This window comes from Tauraco erythrolophus, chromosome 1, assembly GCF_009769465.1.
Source record: "Tauraco erythrolophus isolate bTauEry1 chromosome 1, bTauEry1.pri, whole genome shotgun sequence".
Lineage (NCBI taxonomy): Eukaryota > Metazoa > Chordata > Aves > Musophagiformes > Musophagidae > Tauraco > Tauraco erythrolophus.
Window position 1 is genome coordinate 95,922,731 of NC_141465.1, and position 19,709 is coordinate 95,942,439.

Genomic DNA, 19,709 nt, shown 5'->3' on the forward strand with positions numbered 1-19,709 from the left:
ACCAGCTCTCAGTTTAGCCAAGCTAAATGGCTCTCCTAAATATCCTAGGAAATGCCCTTTCCAGTGTATATTCAAATGGATGAGATTTAAGTGCCAAAAGGAGTTCAGATTTCTCTTGCTTAGGTTCCCACGCTCATTTACAGCTTTCATGTTTTAACTGTCACTTCTAAACAAAGTTTTAGAAAGTGACTATCCTGAAATCTTTAGACTTTATATGAATCTGTTGTTTGTTTGTTTGTTTGTTTGTTTTTCATACAGTGTATCATACGTGTTTAACCACAGGGTAAGTGTTCTTACTTCTGTTCTGTTTGACTTGTGTGCCACTTCAAACTAAATAAACTCCATGGGAGGAGTATGGATCTATAGTGTGGACCGAATGTGGAGTCTCAAGACCATGTTACTCCCGTCATAATGCAAACACTAAGCTACTGCATAAATCTTATCACAGTCTAGAAACTCATTTAACAACCTGAAACACGTTTAGGAACCTACGTAAATGTGGGAACCTAACTAAATACTGCTCTTTTGTGAATACAGACTTTGGCATGTGCTTTGTCCTGTGCTCTTGTAAGAGTCAGTTTATTCCAATGTCAAAGATCTACAGATAATCAGTGAAGAGTAGCCATTGCCACATAAATTCATATGGTGCATTTAATGTGCACTAACTTCCATTGTCTTACAGCCGATTTTTCTGTAAAATGCCAATTGACTTCAATAGCATTTATATGCCTGCTCAAAATGGTGACATGATACAGCCTTCACATTTTATAGATTTCTAGACAGAAAGCTGGAGTTAAAGACATTAAAAAGAAAATTGCATTTTTCAGAGTTTAGACAATCATCTGAACTGCCAGAACAACCAATACAGAAAATACTTACTAATAAATTGTATGTTACAACACAATACAAATATGGTTCACCCACTTATCCTTCCTTTTTTTCAAACACTTCTGGAAATTCTTTTCAAAAACAGATATGATTTTTCAATCTGTATTGTTCACTGTCAACTACCGTAAGAAAGAAGAGAATCCTTGCATCACATAAACTAAAATTGCAGAATGTTACAGTGCTTTTTTAAAAATGTGAAATTGTTCTGAAAAATTAAAGACTGCAAATAATCTAAACCAACAAACAAGCATACTTCAGTATATATAATTCTAATTGTAGGATGCTGAAGGTAGTAATAAAAAAGCAGCAAATAGTGACTCCAAGAGAAAGACAGTAGACCTGCTAAATATAGTTTTACAGCATTGTCCAAACAAAGCTCTGGAGGTCAAGAGGGCACAAATGTCTTGTCTTTGCAAAGGGCATATTCAGGGTTTACGCAGACAAAAGGAACTTCAATCACATAGTGCTTTCCATGGCAGCTGGCACCCTGGATTAGGATGTACAACAGCAAAGATAGATATCAAAGATAGACTCAGAAATAAAAATATTCTACTGGAAATCAGTGATAATTTAAGTATAATATAATAATCTGAATCCAAGAGACAAATCTCTAAATTTTTACCATTCTGAAGAGTGATACAGGCTTCACTGTGTTTTTTTGTGTTTTTTTTTTTTTTCAGAAGTTCTTTAGGTATTTCTAGTAAGACTGAGATTCATATCTATATTCAAACACCACTCGTGAGATTTAGTTACCTCAGTGTAGTAACCTAGAACCATTTGTGTGTTTTAGGATGCCTACGAACTTTGTATAGGCATATTCACTAGATTTATGGTTATCAATGCCTTTTGTGCTAAAATCTGGAAGACAAAAAAATTTTCCCACAGTGCCAACAGTTTGTCTTCTACAGACAAACATAAATCTAAACAGGTATTTGAGATGTTGATTTTTGTCTAATACTGAAGTTTATGCTTTGGGAGAGGTGAGCAGTTCAGCACCTATTGCTTCTTTACAGTCATTTGAATTCATGATCTCTGATCTCAAGTCTTTTTGATCCATTGTGCCAGAAATAGCCATGGAATTTATGATTAATGTGACTGTATTGAATTCAGTAAATAGTTCAGCACTCAAAATTATTTTTGTTCAAATACATAACTGGAGAAGGAAATGGCACCCTTGTTTTGTATATTAGCAACTTGATTAAAATGCTAGACCAGCAATTATACATTTTATCTTCTAGGTCACAGGCAACTGGTTATAAAATGTACCAAATATATGCATTTCCTGCATGACTTTAAAGAACGTAATATTCATTGGATCTGGAGTATTGCATAATAGTGTCTCTGAATCTTTAGTTTTCTTTGGTAAAATTAAACATTAGTACTTTTTTACTTTATGGACTCCTGAAATGCCATATTCAGCTAACATGAGTAGTGTGATTTTAGTGCTGCAAAGTATAAATAAATTATGCATTATATTATTTGTAGCAAATGTATTTTATCTTTTATTTTCATTATTCATACTTACACTTGTTCAATAAAAATATTAATGTCCTTATCAAAATAATTTTGTATTCATGAAATAACATACTCAGTTTCTCTTAATTTAGCATTCAGTACCATTTAAAATGCTGTCAGAAAGTGGTAGGTTTCAATAATCATGGAAAAGAAATCAACTAAATTTCAGACTAGAGGTTTCAAGATTATAAAAGGAGGAAAGACTGAATTTTGAATTCAGTTAGTTCATTGAAACACATTCAGGTTATGTCTGTATTCAACACCTCTGAAATAATTATTTTTAAAATCACTCTTACTGATATTGCAGATGCATTTTCCAGGTTCCTAAGTCTTTCTCCTCATTTGTGTATTCATATACAATCATATCTCAACAAGGCACAGTATCTTTCAATATTCTTGAAACTATTTCCTTTCTTTAACTGTAATTTGCAATAGAAAGCAGAGTGTATCTCAAAATATACTTTCCTGAGTTTTTTCTCCCCTTTTTCGGCTTAACAAAAAACAATAGTCTGATAATTAATTCTTCTACATATTAGGAGAAGAAAAACACAACAGCTGTGAAGCACTTTCAAATATAGTAATTGGAATTTACATTATTTATTTCACTGATAATCGTATAAGTTACTCTTAATGATAAACCCGACTTTTGAAAACTAATAAGAGAATACTGATAATGTAGGGCTTCCATATTTAATGAAAATTAATAGTTATAATTTGTTGCATAGTTCTTCTTACATGTTATTGAAAGTACAAGCAAATAATGTATTAGTCACTTTCTCTTCAAACACACATGCAAAAACACACACACATGCACTTGCACAGAGGAAAAATTGTATTCTTATATTCTTGGGAGACAACTTAATTATATCAGGTAGAATAAATGCATCTTCTGAAAGTAGGTGCCTGCATTCCCTAATGTCATGGTTTCATGTGGAGGGGGATTCTTTGTGGCAGGAGAGGGGCTTTGCTCCCTGTGACCTCCCTGGTTTTGGAACCGGGTCAAACCTGGTTCTGGCCACCAGATTGGAACTCCTGTCTCCCTCGGGGTTGAGCCAATTGGCGCCTCTGTGAATTGCCCTGTTTAAGTCAGAACAAAGGAACTGGAAAAAAAAAAAAAAAAAAAAAAAAGCTGCTTTGCCCAGGAGCAAGGAGAGAAGGGAGGAGGGCACTGCCTCGGCTCCCTGGCTCCCGGCTGGGTGACTGCCTGCGTTGGGCCAGCACCACCCACTGAGAATGGCGGCGGCGGAGCTGGCTGGGGAACTCAGGGAGCGCCCCACTCTCGGGGTGCCCACTGGGCTGAGTTCATCCGGAGAGGACTGAGAACTGAGAGAAACGGCCACATCAACACCAGGTCAGTGAGGATGGAGCAGGAGGAGGTGTGCCGGAGCCGAGTTTCCCCTGAAGCTGGTGGTGAGATAGCAGGCGGCCCCTCTGCAACCAGGACAGCCTTGATGGAGTAGAGATCCACTCGCAGCCCGTGGGGAGAAGATGCCTGAGCCTGAGGATGGTCATGTTGGGACACACGACAAGGTAGAGAGGCATCTGGAGTCTGCGTGACGACCCACGCTGGAGTGAGTGGCTACAACTCCCCAAGAATCCGAGACTGTGATAAAGCCCGCATTGGGGCAATCTGATAGGGAAGGATTGCATCCTGTGGGCTGGACTCGCGCTGGAGAAGTTTGTGGATTTTTCCTCGTGAGTAGGGAATCCACTGGAGCAAGGGAAAAGGGTGTAAGGACTCCTCCTCCTTTAAGAAAGAAGCAGCAGTAACAGCATGGGATGAACTGACCTGCACTCCCCCAGTCCCTGCCCCCTGCGCCGCTGGGGGGAGGAGGTAAAGCTGGGAAGAAAAGGAAAGAGGGGGGGGAAGGAAGGTGTCGGTTTTAAGATCTGGCTTTGTTTCTTTTTATCCTCTCAAGTAACCGGTTTGGTTTCCCTTTGTCCTTTTAAGTAACCATTAATAAATTGTTTTGCTTTGAGAAAGCTGAGTCACTTTTGCCTAGGACCATGGTTGGTGGGTGCTCTCTCTGTTCTTGTCTTGATCCTCAGTCCTTCCGTTATATTTTTCTCCTCTCCACTTTACTGGAGTGAGAGACCGGCTGCGTGGAGTTTAGTTGCCAGATCGGCCTAAAACCACGACACCTATGTAGTCAATGAAAATGAGTACTTCTGAAACCTTCAGAGTGAAAACAATGCAAAAGAGTGTCTCATTTCAAGCATCTATTAAAAGAGAAAATAGCAGAGGTGAAAGCTGTATTAACAAACCTCAAACATCTAAAAGCTAGTTCTAAAATATACATGTCTAAATCTGTGGTCTCGAATATCATCATGGAATTGCTTTTCAGTCCTCTCCAGAGGCTACTTCATCTGATCTATTTAGGGTATTCATTTGGACTGAGATATATTACCATTCTGAGACACTTATTATTTCTGTTGGCTGGGGAAGATTCTAATGTGATATTTCAGAGATTAAACAAATCTCACCCAAGATGCCAACTATTTAAGAGGAAGTCAGATGCTGAAGTTAGTCAGAATAGATCTCCTTTTTATGAAGATGTATTATACCTATCATAAAGCTACATCACACCAAAAGTGCCTTTTGACACACATAAAGAGCAGCTGAGAGTGATGGTGTACTGACATTAACTTTGATGACTAAAGAATGAGCAAGACTCCAAGCAAGCAAACAAGGCTTTATAGAAATAACCTGACTTGTTTATTCAAAACTCAATTTGGTGTTTAGGGGAGGGGGGAGGAGAGGTAACTAAACATTTTTAAGACCCTACTTAAGTACTACTAAACACATGTAAAATGATCCAAGCAAGCAATCGACCAAATAAAAAATGTTCAAAGTACAAAGATAGAGGAATATTTATATAGAATTTCAGTTCATCTATTCATCAACATAGCACAAATAGTAAAGATATTATTATAATGTACTGAATCACAAATAACTTTACTTCCTAATCTCACAAGATTGCATCACTTTTCAGCCTCTTGTTACCCTTTTCTCAGTCTTTAAAATGGGATAAAGGATCTGACTTTTTTCTCAAGAACTTTGAGGTATAAAAATCGAGGATCGTCAAGAATATATATTTTTAAAATTTAGGGTTTATTTTTGATACTCTTGTCAAGACTTTGTTAATTCAAAGACCATTAGCAAGTTAATGTTTGTCATTTTGTTCTTTACACAATCTATTTAGGCAATTACAGGCTTCCAGGATGCATAACTAGACCTTCTACAGATCCTTGGTTTCATTTCTTTTATTACAACAAGTCATGTTTGAAACTTTTTAAGGCAAAAGATCAGGCCAGATGCCCTTGACAGTGCAAGAGTGTTATAAACAGTAGGAGTCGGGTCAGGAGTTTGTAAATCACTGGGATAGCTGTTTTCAGAGATGTGGGTTGGTGAAAAAGACTAAACCATGGACACTACCCACCAGAGGAGATCAAACAATATGCAGCCAAGCTGGATAGCAGCTCACAAGACTGTCACAGAGAATATATTGCTACTCTGTTCACTTCTTTCCAGTTCAATGGCCTTGATGCTATTCTTGTGTGAAATATACATAGTACCACATAGTATTCCAGAGAGGGTATTAGAACATTGACCCTGAATCCTGGTTGCTGTTTTTGGCCAACACACATAATGTAACACAGTATTAGCACAAACAGGTCTTTTATTCTTCACATATTGTCCATTTTTAAAGGGAGATTTTTAAAAGGCATGAACTATTTGCCAACAGTGATTTGATCTTCTAGATAAAAATGAACAGCTTGTACATGCTAATCAGCTTCACTCACTTTACATCAACTTCTTGCTTCTTTAGTAACCATATTGGAGCTTCTACAAAGGCATTAACACTGATGATCATCAGAAATCTTTTCTTCTACTTGTAGAAATCTATGTGCTTTTACTTTATTCAGCAATATAAAGGAACTGAGAATGGTACTATTAATTATTCACGGTTTATGTTTCTGTTACTGGACTGAATGAGTCAAACTTTCAACACAAGGGAACAACAAACAATGAAAGTTGGATTTTTCATTTAAGAGGAGGGAAGAAAGGGAAAAGAAGATAGCCTCCTAGGAAATCTCCAACATTATTTTATTATTTCAATGGATATTCAAGTGGTGCCTAAGATTCCGTGAATAATTAATAAAAGGAATCAACAATAACTGATTTAAATATTCTGAACAACTGTCAGAATATGATTTAATTTCATCTTTAAGGTTACATAACTAAATATAATCAATGTTATGTGCTCAATGCCAGTGCTTAGTCTATGACAGATTGAAGGTTGATTTATTTAGCACATTTTTTCAAGAAACAGTTTTCAATAAATTGCAATTAAAAGGTGTAAACTATTGCAGGTTTGTTGAATGTTTGATGCTAACAAAAGCCAGTAAGAATCTTATGTTTCATCCAATGAACTTATAATAAATAAGGCTTTTATAGTTTATAATATTCATTGCTATTCACTATGGGTATGACAAAGAAACATCTGAAGTGACCACTTAGATACATTAAAGGACAGTTACTTGTCCATTAAAAGATACTATTTAATTGAAAATATTTTGAAGAAAAAAACAACTCTAATTTTATTGTATGTCACTCAGCATCTGCGACTCATAAAGAGACAGTAATTAGATGCAATTTACATGAATAAAACCCAAATTGAATGCTCTTTTACCTCACTTTTTGCATGTAAGAGGTTAACTGGACTAAACCCACAAATAATACTGTCATGTTTTCCCTTCCCTTCCCTTCCCTTCCCTTCCCTTCCCTTCCCTTCCCTTCCCTTCCCTTCCCTTCCCTTCCCTTCCCTTCCCTTCCCTTCCCTTCCCTTCCCTTCCCTTCCCTTCCCTTCCCTTCCCTTCCCTTCCCTTCCCTTCCCTTCCCTTCCCTTCCCTTCCCTTCCCTTCCCTTCCCTTCCCTTCCCTTCCCTTCCCTTCCCTTCCCTTCCCTTCCCTTCCCTTCTCCATTTTTGTCATCAATTACAGTTGTATTAACAATGGGTCATATGGAGATTATTTTTGAGAAGCCTATTGTTATATTGGGAAAACAGAAAAATCTACCTAAATAGATTCAAGTATACACTTAAAGAAATGTTGTTACTTAAATTACCTCCTTAATGTCAACTGAATTTTTACTGGAATCCAAGAATCATTATACTGGAAGCCAAGAAAAATAATCATGTACCAAGGCAATAGCTTAAATTGCAAACATCATTTAAGAAATTCCTTCACTTTTTACATTTTTGTAGCTAAAAGCAAAGATACTAACTCAGAATAAGATTTCATTCCTACAGAAGAGCTATGAAATGGTAACACTATCTCTGTTTAGCTACCTGTGTTCATTATTACCAGCATAGGTAAAACTCTGGAAAGCTCTCGCAGTAGTAGTACTCTTCTCGTAGTTATTGCCTCAGATGTAGGAAACAAAAATTCAGACCTTTCACTGAAATGACTTGTTCCACATTTCTCACAGGACAATACAATTCTCTACCTTGAACACTACTCTTCTTGACTAGTATTAAAATATGTTCTTTTTGAATCTATTCTTCTGAAGTTATTTTGTGAATCAAAATAAATAGCTTGGGTTTGGTAAGGACAAGAATCATACAAAAGGGATCATGACTCTCCAGAGCACTGTTTTGAACATTTATAAAGTTCTTGCTTCAAGAATTATGAAAAAAAAAATGTTTTTGCTGTATATTAGATGCTAAAAGCCAAAATGTTGGATATTGTTGCTGCCTATCACATTTTGGTTTATAGCCTTGAATTCACCCCCTTTAGAGTAAAATTAAAGCGTTGGTTTTGATGCAAGCAGTATTTCGTTGCTGGGAGACATCTGAATTCTACTATAATCCTTTTACTACTGGTTAACAACTCCGAAAAGATTCAGAGTCCTTCCTGATAAAAAGCATCAGACAGGAGTCAGAAACCTTAGAATATAAGATAGAGCTCAGAAAAACTTTAAGAAAAACTTTTTTATTCTACAAAATGGATTAAAACAAGGTCATAGTTATTTATGCAAATCAATATAATCATGGACTTTGAGAAAAAGATTAACAGGGAGTCATGTTTTATTGTTACATAAAAATTTTGAAAAATAGAAAAATAAAATATAGTAGATTTATATAAACATAAATATATACAGTAAGATGGATGGATGGATGGATGGATGGATGGATGGATGGATGGATACATAGATAGACAGATAAATAAATAAATAGAGGATATATAGATAAACAGATTTCAAAATAAAACCTATATACCTCCTGTCTACCATTTCTACCTGATAGTATGACTCCTCTTTTGCAGGAATTTTTTTACTATTGCATGTTGGGCATTCATCAGTTCAACTTTTGGTTGTACTAGTGAATAGTAATTTCCCAGGTATTTTTCGCAGATTTATCTTTGTTGATACATGTCTCAGTCAGTTCTTTGACATGGTATCATAGCTGCAGTTTCTGACACTGCTCTTGATGTTGAATACAAATTACTTGCATTGGTATGAGCCTTACTGATAGCTACACAGAAATCAGTTGGTAATAAAGACAGGAAACGGAACGAGTGCAACTATTTTATGACAACACATTAATTATTTCACTTCTTTCCTTAGACTGGATTTTTTCTTGTTTTTTCTTTGTTTTTATAAAAATAATTTCTTTAGAAGGATATTGTGGCTTAATTATGATTATAATTAATCTATTTACTGGGGTTCCACTAGCTGAAATTTATCCACAAAAAAGGGAATCATTCAGCTTAGTTATCTTGCGAGACTAAGAAAGTACATATAACTTAGTAATTATTCTCACAAGCATGCTTGGTATAAAGTGCTTAAGGGGAAACACAAATAAACAAAATAATTGGTAATTTAAACTACTTTATGTTCTCATTTGCACTGCAGATTAAAAAGAGTGAATGACAGTGGCAAGCTCAGATTAAGAGCTATAGTACTATGATGAACTAGACTAGTAAATTCATGCATTCATATGGCAGACCTAAGGCTGTAGGCAAAAGCCATTCTACTGGAGGATGTCTTCTCTTACTATTTATCACGAATGTAGTTTCTTTCACATTTCATGCTACAGTAAGAGGAAGCAATGATGATATGGATCACCAGTACCACAAGAAAACAAATGTGAACTTCTCTGCAGGGGAACAACAGATTTTTTAATCTGCTACAAATGTATCTGATAACATTGAGTGATCATTAAGAAAAACACAGTCATAGCTCAAAATGCTGCTGTGAAAACTATTTGCAATTTTACCAGAATATCTGGACTTGAGTGTTTTTCTAGTTAGTGATATCCAGCAGTTCTGGAACTGTAAATATGTATCTATTTATAAAAATAAATATTTCAAGGCTATGATTAATGCTGCTGCATGTGTAATATTAATAAAATTTTTAAGAAAACTAAAAAGGAATCAACTTCCTGATTTCCAGGATAATTTGGAAAATTCTGATTTTATATTCACAAATCAAGTATCTGTGACAGGCTACCTTTTTCTGGGAGGAAAATGGTATAAGCTGCTGACAAGCAAACCTGGCAGCACCCATTTTACAATTTTTTTTTCCTTTACTTACAGATCGAAATTATTTTGGCCTGTTTAGGGAACATCTCTTTCATGAAAAGCTAAAGGCTATTTAGAAACTTTTGACCTGGCTCTTGAAAAGTAGTGTAGGACTGAACACATGTATAGAACAATATGGGGGTGGGTGGGGGGTGGAGGGTGGTAAGACATGAAACCAGATCATATGCAATGAGATTAAAACTAATGTGTTGGGTGTTTTTTCTCATAAATAAAATGACTGATAAGTTTTTGTATATTCAAATGATTTCTTCTAAATTATCACTTTAATAATAATAGTCATCATCATCATCATCATCATCCTTAAAAATATTATTATCTTTGATTGAGACATACAGTATCAGTATCTTTATACTACATACTTCATAGTAGATAATAATACTATTAGATGATCTTGTTTACATTGTCCTAAATGAAATAAGTATCAGTAACACATCAGTAGCTTCTTGAAGGATTGTAGTATTTCCTTGCTTACCAAAAGAAAAAGGTCATTTTTAAGAAATTTTAAGAACAATTATAATGGAAAAAAAAAGCAAAAGCAAAACCAATAGCTTCTTAAGCAACTTAAAAATCACATGCGGATTAATATTATCTTGCCAAATTGCTAGAAGATATAATGTAATCAGAAAATATCACTTTCTAAGCATCCCTTGAAAGACTTGAAGGTTGTGTACACTTAAATCCTCGTTACAGAGCTGTTTTAGCAATGAAGACAAAATTGAATTTTGCTGGTCCAAGTTGCTAATGTAAGGTTTATTCTTCCATAAAAAGAGGCACATGTGTTTGAAAAGGGTAGGTAGGGAAATGGTGAAGAGCTGCAGGAAGAAATTTCAATTACACCATGTCAATGTAAATCTATATGTTCACTCACATTCATGCAAATATATATGTATGTTCATTGCATATGTATGAAAATACGTTCGAGATTTGATGTATAAAAACTACCAGATAATTTAAGATACTGCCTGAGTTGGAATTTTCAGTGAAATTACAGCACAAAGTGGAAAAACAACATGTTCAATAAGATCATTTAAAGTTATCTCTCTGTAAAGTAATATAAACAATAACTAAGTTATTGGGCCAAATGGATGATCCTTTCATTGAATCTAGCTGATCACCTGCAGCCAAATTTGTACATTGTTAGCAAATTTCATGCACCTTTTGATGTGTTTTAGCTCTCTCCAAGAAAACAAAATGTGTGAGTAAAAGCTGAACAGGCTAGTGAAACAGCACTTCTGATTTTCATCTATATGGTTATCCAAGATATACATGAATACTTCAACCTTTATGAGAGCCCTAAAAAAAAAAATAATAAAAAAAAAATCATTGACAGAACTTTAGAACACCAGTTGGGGTATTTGATTGTTAATTCTACTATGGGATCTATTCTGCTTAACTTAGGTTTCTAGTTTGCACCTTAATTTCAGATGTGCGATGAACATGTACTCCTAAATTAAGTACCTTATTTTCCTCTACAGTTTTTAGAGATCAATGAGTTAGAAACCTCAAGAGGAAGACCCAATCCACCTGTCTTAGGTTCCCAATTCAGTATTTATGTGTCCACATCTAAGTGTCAAATCATTGACACTGAATTTTGACATCTAACAGGGGAAGGCTGAATCACAAAGAATTTCAAGCAAAAGCTTATTAAAAACATCTAGTTTTTGAAAACCAGATATTTACTGAAGCTACTGAAGTGGCCTTTTGTTAGACATATAATTAAACAGTGTAATAACAAATGATGGCAATAAGTTTAAGGAAGTGAAGTTGATACTAAAATTTCCTGTAGCTCAAATTGGTTCACAGGTTCTTCTGGAATGACTATCTGTAACAGACTACTTAGGTTTTGCTTTTAGACAAATAAACCCATTGGGAAGCTGGAGTTGTCGTGAAAGCATAGGATGAGATGTTGCTGTGCAACAGTACACACAGTATGGAACCTGGTCATGGCCAAACGCAGCAGGAAGCAATCCATGTTGAGCTCTGCACATCATTTTGTGTGACCGCTTCCATTGGTAACAGCAGGAGTATGATGGTGCGTGGTTAAACCCAGCTGCCCTCACGTACAGAAAATGTAGTTTCCTGTCCTGATTTTGACTGAGACAAAGTTATTTTTTCTTTTCAGCATCTAGAATAGCTCTGTATTTCAGATTTAGTTTGAGATTCGTTACGAGAAGAATGTCGATAGGTCACCGATGTTTATAGTTGATACTGAGACATCAAGGACTTCTCAGCTTTCCATGTTTTGCCAGTGGGCAGGAGTTCAACAGGCTGGGGGCAGAGCATAGCCAGGATGAAGGGCCCACAATTTTCCTTATGATTCTAACTTAGACTTAAGATTGAGGGTCAAATTGGCCAATGGAGTATTTCATATTATGCAACATCATGACCAGTATATAGATGCAGTTTGACCAGGAAGTCTGGAATTCTATTCTGATGGCGCTTTTGGACTCTCAGTCTCTCGGAGTTCTTTCTCCCTCTCTCGTTCTCTTTGCGAGCCTCTTGCTCATCCAGGATTGCAGTGTCAGGACTTATCTATTTCGGGATTGCTTGCCAGGATGGGACAGGTATTGGTCACCAGGCGGTGAGCAATTACATTGTGCATCACTTGTTTGTATATATTATTATCATTATCTATATATTTTCATATGCTGATGCTATTATTATCATTATTAATTTAAATTTTATATTATTATTATTATTAAATTGTTTTTAACCCACTAGTCCCCTTTAATTCTCTTCCCCATTCCCTAGGGTTGGGGAGAGAGTGAGTGAGTGGTTGCATGGCATTTTGTTGCTGGCAGGAGGAAACCATGACACTTCCCCAAAAGCTTCTGATAGTTCCAGGCAGGAAATAGAGGATATCCCATGCAGTATTTCTCCACTATGTTGCAAACAGCTATCCTATTCCTCCCAGCTTTTCTCTGATGTTCTTAGGTTTCCTTTGATGTGTACATCTGCAGGTCTCAAAACACACTGAAAACAGTTCCTTATTCTCATTATTTCCATACTAGACTATACTCAGTTTTACTGCAAATGTCTACAGGGTTGGTTTTGGTTTTGTATTTATTTTTGTTTCCAGATAGATTTCAAATACCACGACATGTTGTATAGAAGAGCAATGCTTCTTACAGCTTGATCCCATCCTAAAGCTGTGAACACAAAAACCCTCAATGTGATCAAAAAGAGGAAACTCTCAACATTTGGCAGATCCATAGCTATCTAAAACCTATACTATATATGAGTTTAAAGATCAACATAAGTACACAAAGGGAAAAACACAATAGATCCTGACTCTGCCCGCCTGCAGTTATTGACAGGGGCACACAGAAAGCATTGAAATCTATCTGACTATAGGCACACTGAAAAAAAGGTGTGCAGCAAGCTACACATTCTGCCACATACTACTGACTTGAGATAATTGTTATACTAGTTTGGGAATATGAGGTCTGAGGTTTCAGAAAATGAATCTAAAATTACCCGCAGCATTGCCCAACCTTTCTCTTCAGGAAAAGAAAAAAGTGTAAAGGCCACAGAAAGAGGAAGGAAATAACAGAAGCAGAATAAGGTCAGAATGAAGAAGACAGAGAGCAGGCAAAGTCAAACAGCTGGGCACAACAGGGAGAGTGCTGGTTTATGAAAGGGTCTAATGTCTGCAGAATTAATGTGCTGTGTACAGAGATGTGAGCCATGAGAATACTATGTTTGAGGGAGGAGTAATACAAGGGAAAGCTTTCCTTTGAATAGATAGAAAGTGGCCATGCAGCTGATAGAAATATTTCTTTCTGATGTATTATGCTCTTTCATAAAGAAAGATGCTTTGTTGAATAGAAATGATGTGTTGTGCTTTTGCATCGTGTTCCGTGTAAAATATTAACTCAACAACATCACATCAAATATTTTCTACTGTATTACTTTCACTGTATGTAAAACAAATTACGTTTCCCTCTTATGCTCAGAAGAATAAAGAGGCTTTCCAAGAGTTAGAGAGCTATGATACCACTTACAAAAGAAAAAGATTATTTTTTTAATGAGAATTACAGTTCAACATGACTTTAAAAAACTGTCAATAATGGCCAAATCCCTGTGAAGATAGTTATATGACATATAAATAAGATAAGTACATTTTAGTATTAGGTATATAAAAAAGCCAACCAAACTTCTGGGCTTCAATATCTAAATGTAATAATGTGTAAAACTGGCTTTTTTTTTCCTAAAAAAATATCTGGAATTCCACTGAAGTTAGTGGAGCTGTATCTTTTCATATTTGATCTGCTAAACATTTGTAGATATTTTCTGGAATGTCTAGTTATATCACACTATAAATAAGTCTACAATTTGTATTATAATAAAATCAGATTAAATATTCTCCAATGCGCATCATCTTAATCTTATAAAAGATGCGTACGATCTAAGTATCACGTGTTTTACCCATCTCTAAATATACTTAGCCCATTTCCTCAATCATTTAAGCCATTATTTTTGTCCTCTATGAGTTTGCGTTCATTCAGCTACCAGATTTGTTCCTTCACAAAATATTTAAGAACATTGATTGTGTTTCATTTAGAGATGCTATTACAAACTGTCATCTGCTTACTAATCAAGAGACCAACTTATCCTCTATTTTATCTTTTTCTGAGTCTATTGATTATTCTATTGATCTTTCTATTCATTGTGTGCTTGCTTTTTTGGTCTTGTAACAGAATGTGCCTTTTATTGCTTCTTTCTATAGGTTTGCTTCAGACACAAGCATTAAAAGCTGACAATGTGCTTATTGTAAAATCAACACTTTAAATTTTATTCTGTGAAAAGTAATTGATCCCCAATAAAAATCATTTTATCTTTGCAATCTAAAAAACAGAGATTAAATTTGAAGGAGAAAAAGTGTGTCATTGTGACTGAAGGAGAAAGAACTAAAGAGAATGATGCAATAACTGTCTATAGAAAATATTGAAAACAGCAGCATATAAGAATGGATCTGGAGCCTCAAAGTAAATTTTAAACAATGAAGAATTAAAATGATCTGAATTTAAAATGTCAGATATAAGATACGTTTTAGTATAGTCTTCTGATTGTAGTCAAAAGACAGTGACTGACTAGTGTGGTACAACTCTACCAGGTACTAGAGATACTAAAGATTATATCGTAAGATAAAATACATGGGAAAAGAATATAGATATAAAATATGTAGTCACTGACACTGCAAACAGAGTAAGAACCTCTGCATATATTCAAAATCCCACTGACTTCACGAGTGTGCAGGAATACCTAGGGCTGTGGACCTAGCCAGACAGTCTCTGGAACTTTTTCCCTTTTCTTCTCCTATAGAGAAGATCCTATGAATAGTAAGGTTTGAAAATATTATGTTTGAACTCAAATTTGATAGGAAGAATACTTCTTTTAAAAACTTATCTTTTTTTTTGGTTTGGGTACACATGAAATGTTTTTAATGATTTCTGCAGCTGCTCAAAGCATAGGAACAAATTTTATGCAGCCTTCTATCCCTACTCCCCTTCAAAGATTCACAAACAACAATAACAGTTTTTCTGCCTTTTTCTAAATAGCTTTCTAATGTTTCATGTGTCAATGTAAGTTCAGTTACTTTTAGATAGGAAAAGCATCAAACAGAACTGCCTCACAGATAACCAAAATAAGCCTGCATCATTTTTATAGAGACATAAATTCCCTATATAAATATTTCAGAAACGAATCAGAATGAAAACAAATGATGTGACAAGAAGAGGAAAAAGGTTTTCTAATAACTGCACTTTATATATTAGTACAAAAATATGAGAGCAAATATAGTGACATAGTCTATTATATGTGGCTAATATGACAGGTTCAGAAAATTCAGTCTCAAAATTTGAACCAAAATTTTAGTTTCATCTCAAGGAACTGATTATTTCCGAAAGGATAAATTCTTTTTCGCAGACCATTCTTTTCACCACTTAAAACTCAAAATTCCTCGTAATTCAATAATAAAAGCAGATTTGGGAATTTATATTGGAGAGTCCAAATCTTCTTGTGCTTTCAAGAAAGAGAAGCAAACTCCAGAGGCTCAGAAATTCATCGGCGGAGTGAAATCCCTCAGACTATGCTTTCAATAATCAGCAATAATTTCCAATGGACAGTTCCAAACATTCAATTATCAACAAAAAAAAAATCGCTGGAAAACAATTTGTGTACAACTGCAGGGCAGTTCAGTTCATAAAAGAAACCTGTAAATAACTGCACATCATCAAGAGGATTAATATCGATCAATTTCACATTTAAAATACAAAGAAAAGAAAAAGACATACATTTAGTAGCTTTGCTGCATTTATTGTATGAGCTAGTCCTACTAATAACATGTAATAGTTAAAATTTCCCTTGGAGGGAAAAAATTTATTTCATATATATAAGTGTGTATGTGTGTGTGTGTATATATACACACACATACATATATATAATGATTCATAGAAAACTTGGTATGATCTCCTAAAAAAAACACATAGTGACAACAGCGTGGTTTGTTTCTTAATAAGATCAGAGTTTTCATGTATCACAATATGCTGGTGGATATTGTTACTCTCAAAATTTGAAAATCTGATTATGGGTAAAAGAGAATTTCCTACTCAAACATATACAAGAATTTTGTTATTCCAGTTAATGTTTTAATGCCCTAGAATTCTAAATTATATAATTAATATAGAAAAGCCTCATTAAAAAAAAAAGATAGAATTAGTGTCAGAACTTTCCCAGTATCTCCCCCTTTTGTCAAGTGGTATCCTTATTCTCTCACAGTCCCTCTGAGTCCTAAGGTCAGCAGTTTCAGTCTTCCTCAGAAAGCAGCATGGAGGCAGGAAGTATTTACAAGGACTCAGCAGCACCACCATTTCATTGCTGGGAGGAGTTGGATGCCCATGGTTATACTGGCTTCTTCCCCAGCCTTACAGTCCACTTGTTTTTCTTTTGTATGATCCGATGACAGTCATCTTTCTTCCCATGGGCTCCCATCTAAAGCTGGACAATAGTCTCCTTTAGACTCAGCTTGGGGCTATTGGTGCACTGTGATTAACTAGGGATAGTATATGACATATCATATACACTATCACATCTATGCTCTTGTATCATATATGGTACATGGGATTCGTTATAAGCTAGAACCAGCTCAGCCCTGGACATGCTCAGACAAATCCTGAGACCCTGCAGTGTCAGTCAGTACAATGTCTATGGCCATTAGACAGTAATGTAATGGCAAGTAATAGTAATGGCAAAGTAATATCTACTGGGCTAGAGTGTGATTCTCATCTTTACATTCTGTAAGTACAGACATAATTTAATATTTTATAAAAAGATCACTGATGTTGAAAACTTGAGGAATCTTACTAAAAGAAAAGATTCTGAGACTAAGCACCCAGGTCTGTTTTTTCAGCTATATAACTTGATTTTTTTTTTTTTTTTTTGCATTCCCTTTCAGAACTTCTTGTGTTCTAACACTTTTATTAATTTTTATAAATGTCCTCCTTCTTGTTTCTTTTACACAACAAAATACTGATTAGCATTTGTTTTGATCTTTAGTCTTTGTTCTAATGCTGTTTATGTGTTTTATTTGGAACTGATTTCTGCATTACCCTACTTCCCAGATCAGCTCCAGTCTCACTCATTGCAGGCTCAAATTTCCCCTGAAATACTCCATCCAGCTACTCTCCCATCTGCCCTCCTCAGTAGGACAGTGGCAGAAAATAAGATGAAAAAGCTCATGGGTGGAGATAAAGACGGAGAGATCACTTATCAATTACTGTCATGGGCAAAACAGAAAATGAATTTAATTTATTGCCAATTAGCATAAATACTTAATTAGTGATTTGAGTATTGGGAAACAAAGAAGACAAACATTAAAACACCTTGCCTTCTACTTTCACAGGCTTAGCGTATCTCCCAGGCTCAGCTTCACTTCAGGCAACTCCTTCCTTGATACTGCCATATGTTAAACTCGATCTCTTCAGTAAGACAACAGGCAGCACAGTGTGTTGGGGTCAGGACACAGTGTTTTTTCTCTGCCTCTTCTTTTTCATGCTTTTCCTAGGTTCCAGCATGAGTCCTCCATGGGTTGCAGTAATTTCGGAGGTATACCTTCTCAATCAGAGGCTTATCCATAGGTCACAGTCCCTTCAAAGGAGTGCTTGTTCCACAGTAGAATACCTCCTACTTCTCCAACCTTCTTCTTTCCACTGTTGCTCCCCACCTTGTCTCTCACTCTGGCATTTTCTTCCCTTTCTTAAATACATACTACCTGAGGTGCCACCATTTTGGCTGAGGGGCTCAGTTGTGCCCTGTAGTGGGTCCATTGGACCCAGCTGGAGCCAGCTGTGTCCGGCATGGCACAGCCCTGGCTTCTCCTCACAGAGTCCATCCCTGCAGCCCCTCTGCTGCCAGCGCCTGGGCACCTGCGTCAAGTACATCGACCTTTTCTGACCATGCAGGATCTCCACGAGATTTCAAAGATGGTACATAATATTTTTACTATCTTTTTTTCCCCTTCTTTTTAGATGATTTTTGTTTTGGTTTTGTCTTGTAGTACTCTCTAGATGAACTAATAGCATCTAAATACTGTTGCTGCTTCATCTTCATTGTTAGTGTCCAAAAAATTTTCTTGAATTTAGAAGTAAAAGCTGAAGTTAAAAGACAAGACAAAAGAAACAGAAGCTGAAAATAAAAAATCTGCAAGAAAGCAGTATTTCAGAAAAATTCCGACTAGACAAAATATTCTGGAAGTGTTGATCAACGAACATTTTTTTGTTAGCTTTTACAGTTTTCATTTGCAATAAATTAACTTGTAAGTATATTCCAGAGTATCTTCTCCCCTCATATACATTTATCAATATTACAATAAGTTGTCTGCGATGGGAAGAAATAGGAATGTAAGTTAATCCTGAGTTATCAAAACTATCTCCTATACATTCAGAAAATAATTGATATTTACTTGTTTGAATAGGAAAAACTTGATTTTTTTAGTGATTTCTTTCAAATTTCAAGGAACAGCACAAAAATTTGCAATTTAGACATTTTTCTGCTTTGGATACATGATGAAATGCTGAAAAATATCTTGCTGAAATGCTTCAAGGGTCTAGTGATATATGTGTATTTAACCTTTATTAGTTTTCTGAAGTTGTTACATATGCATTAAAAGAAACTAATCAAACCAAACTTTTATCATCTACACTTCAGAGATTTCCCTTGGGTATTGTTAAAAAAAACACATACATTGATGTATTTGAGGAAAAAAAAACTGAGTTTACTGGTTCATTTTTTATTTAAAAATATTTTTTCTACTTTGCATGCTTTTCAAAATGTACACTGAAATATGTTTGTCTTATTAGCTCTACAGTGATTTGCAGTTGAAGTTACAATTTCAGTGGCAGAAATCAATATCACTCTTACCAACTGATATTAGAAATATTACATGAAATGATGAATATCTAAGATTTTCATAGATGTTCCCTCATTGGCCCCTCCCATTTAAAACATAAATCATTCATCTACACATTTACACATACATTTCCATAGCTGACTTTGTGCTAAATGTTGCCTTAGCATCTTCTCTCATTCTTTATTACTTTGCATTTACATAATAGTCCTATATTTCAAAAATATTTGAAGGAAAATTCTTCTGTGTCAAGAAAAGTACTTTCCATCAGGGATAAGACGGTAGTTGAAATGAA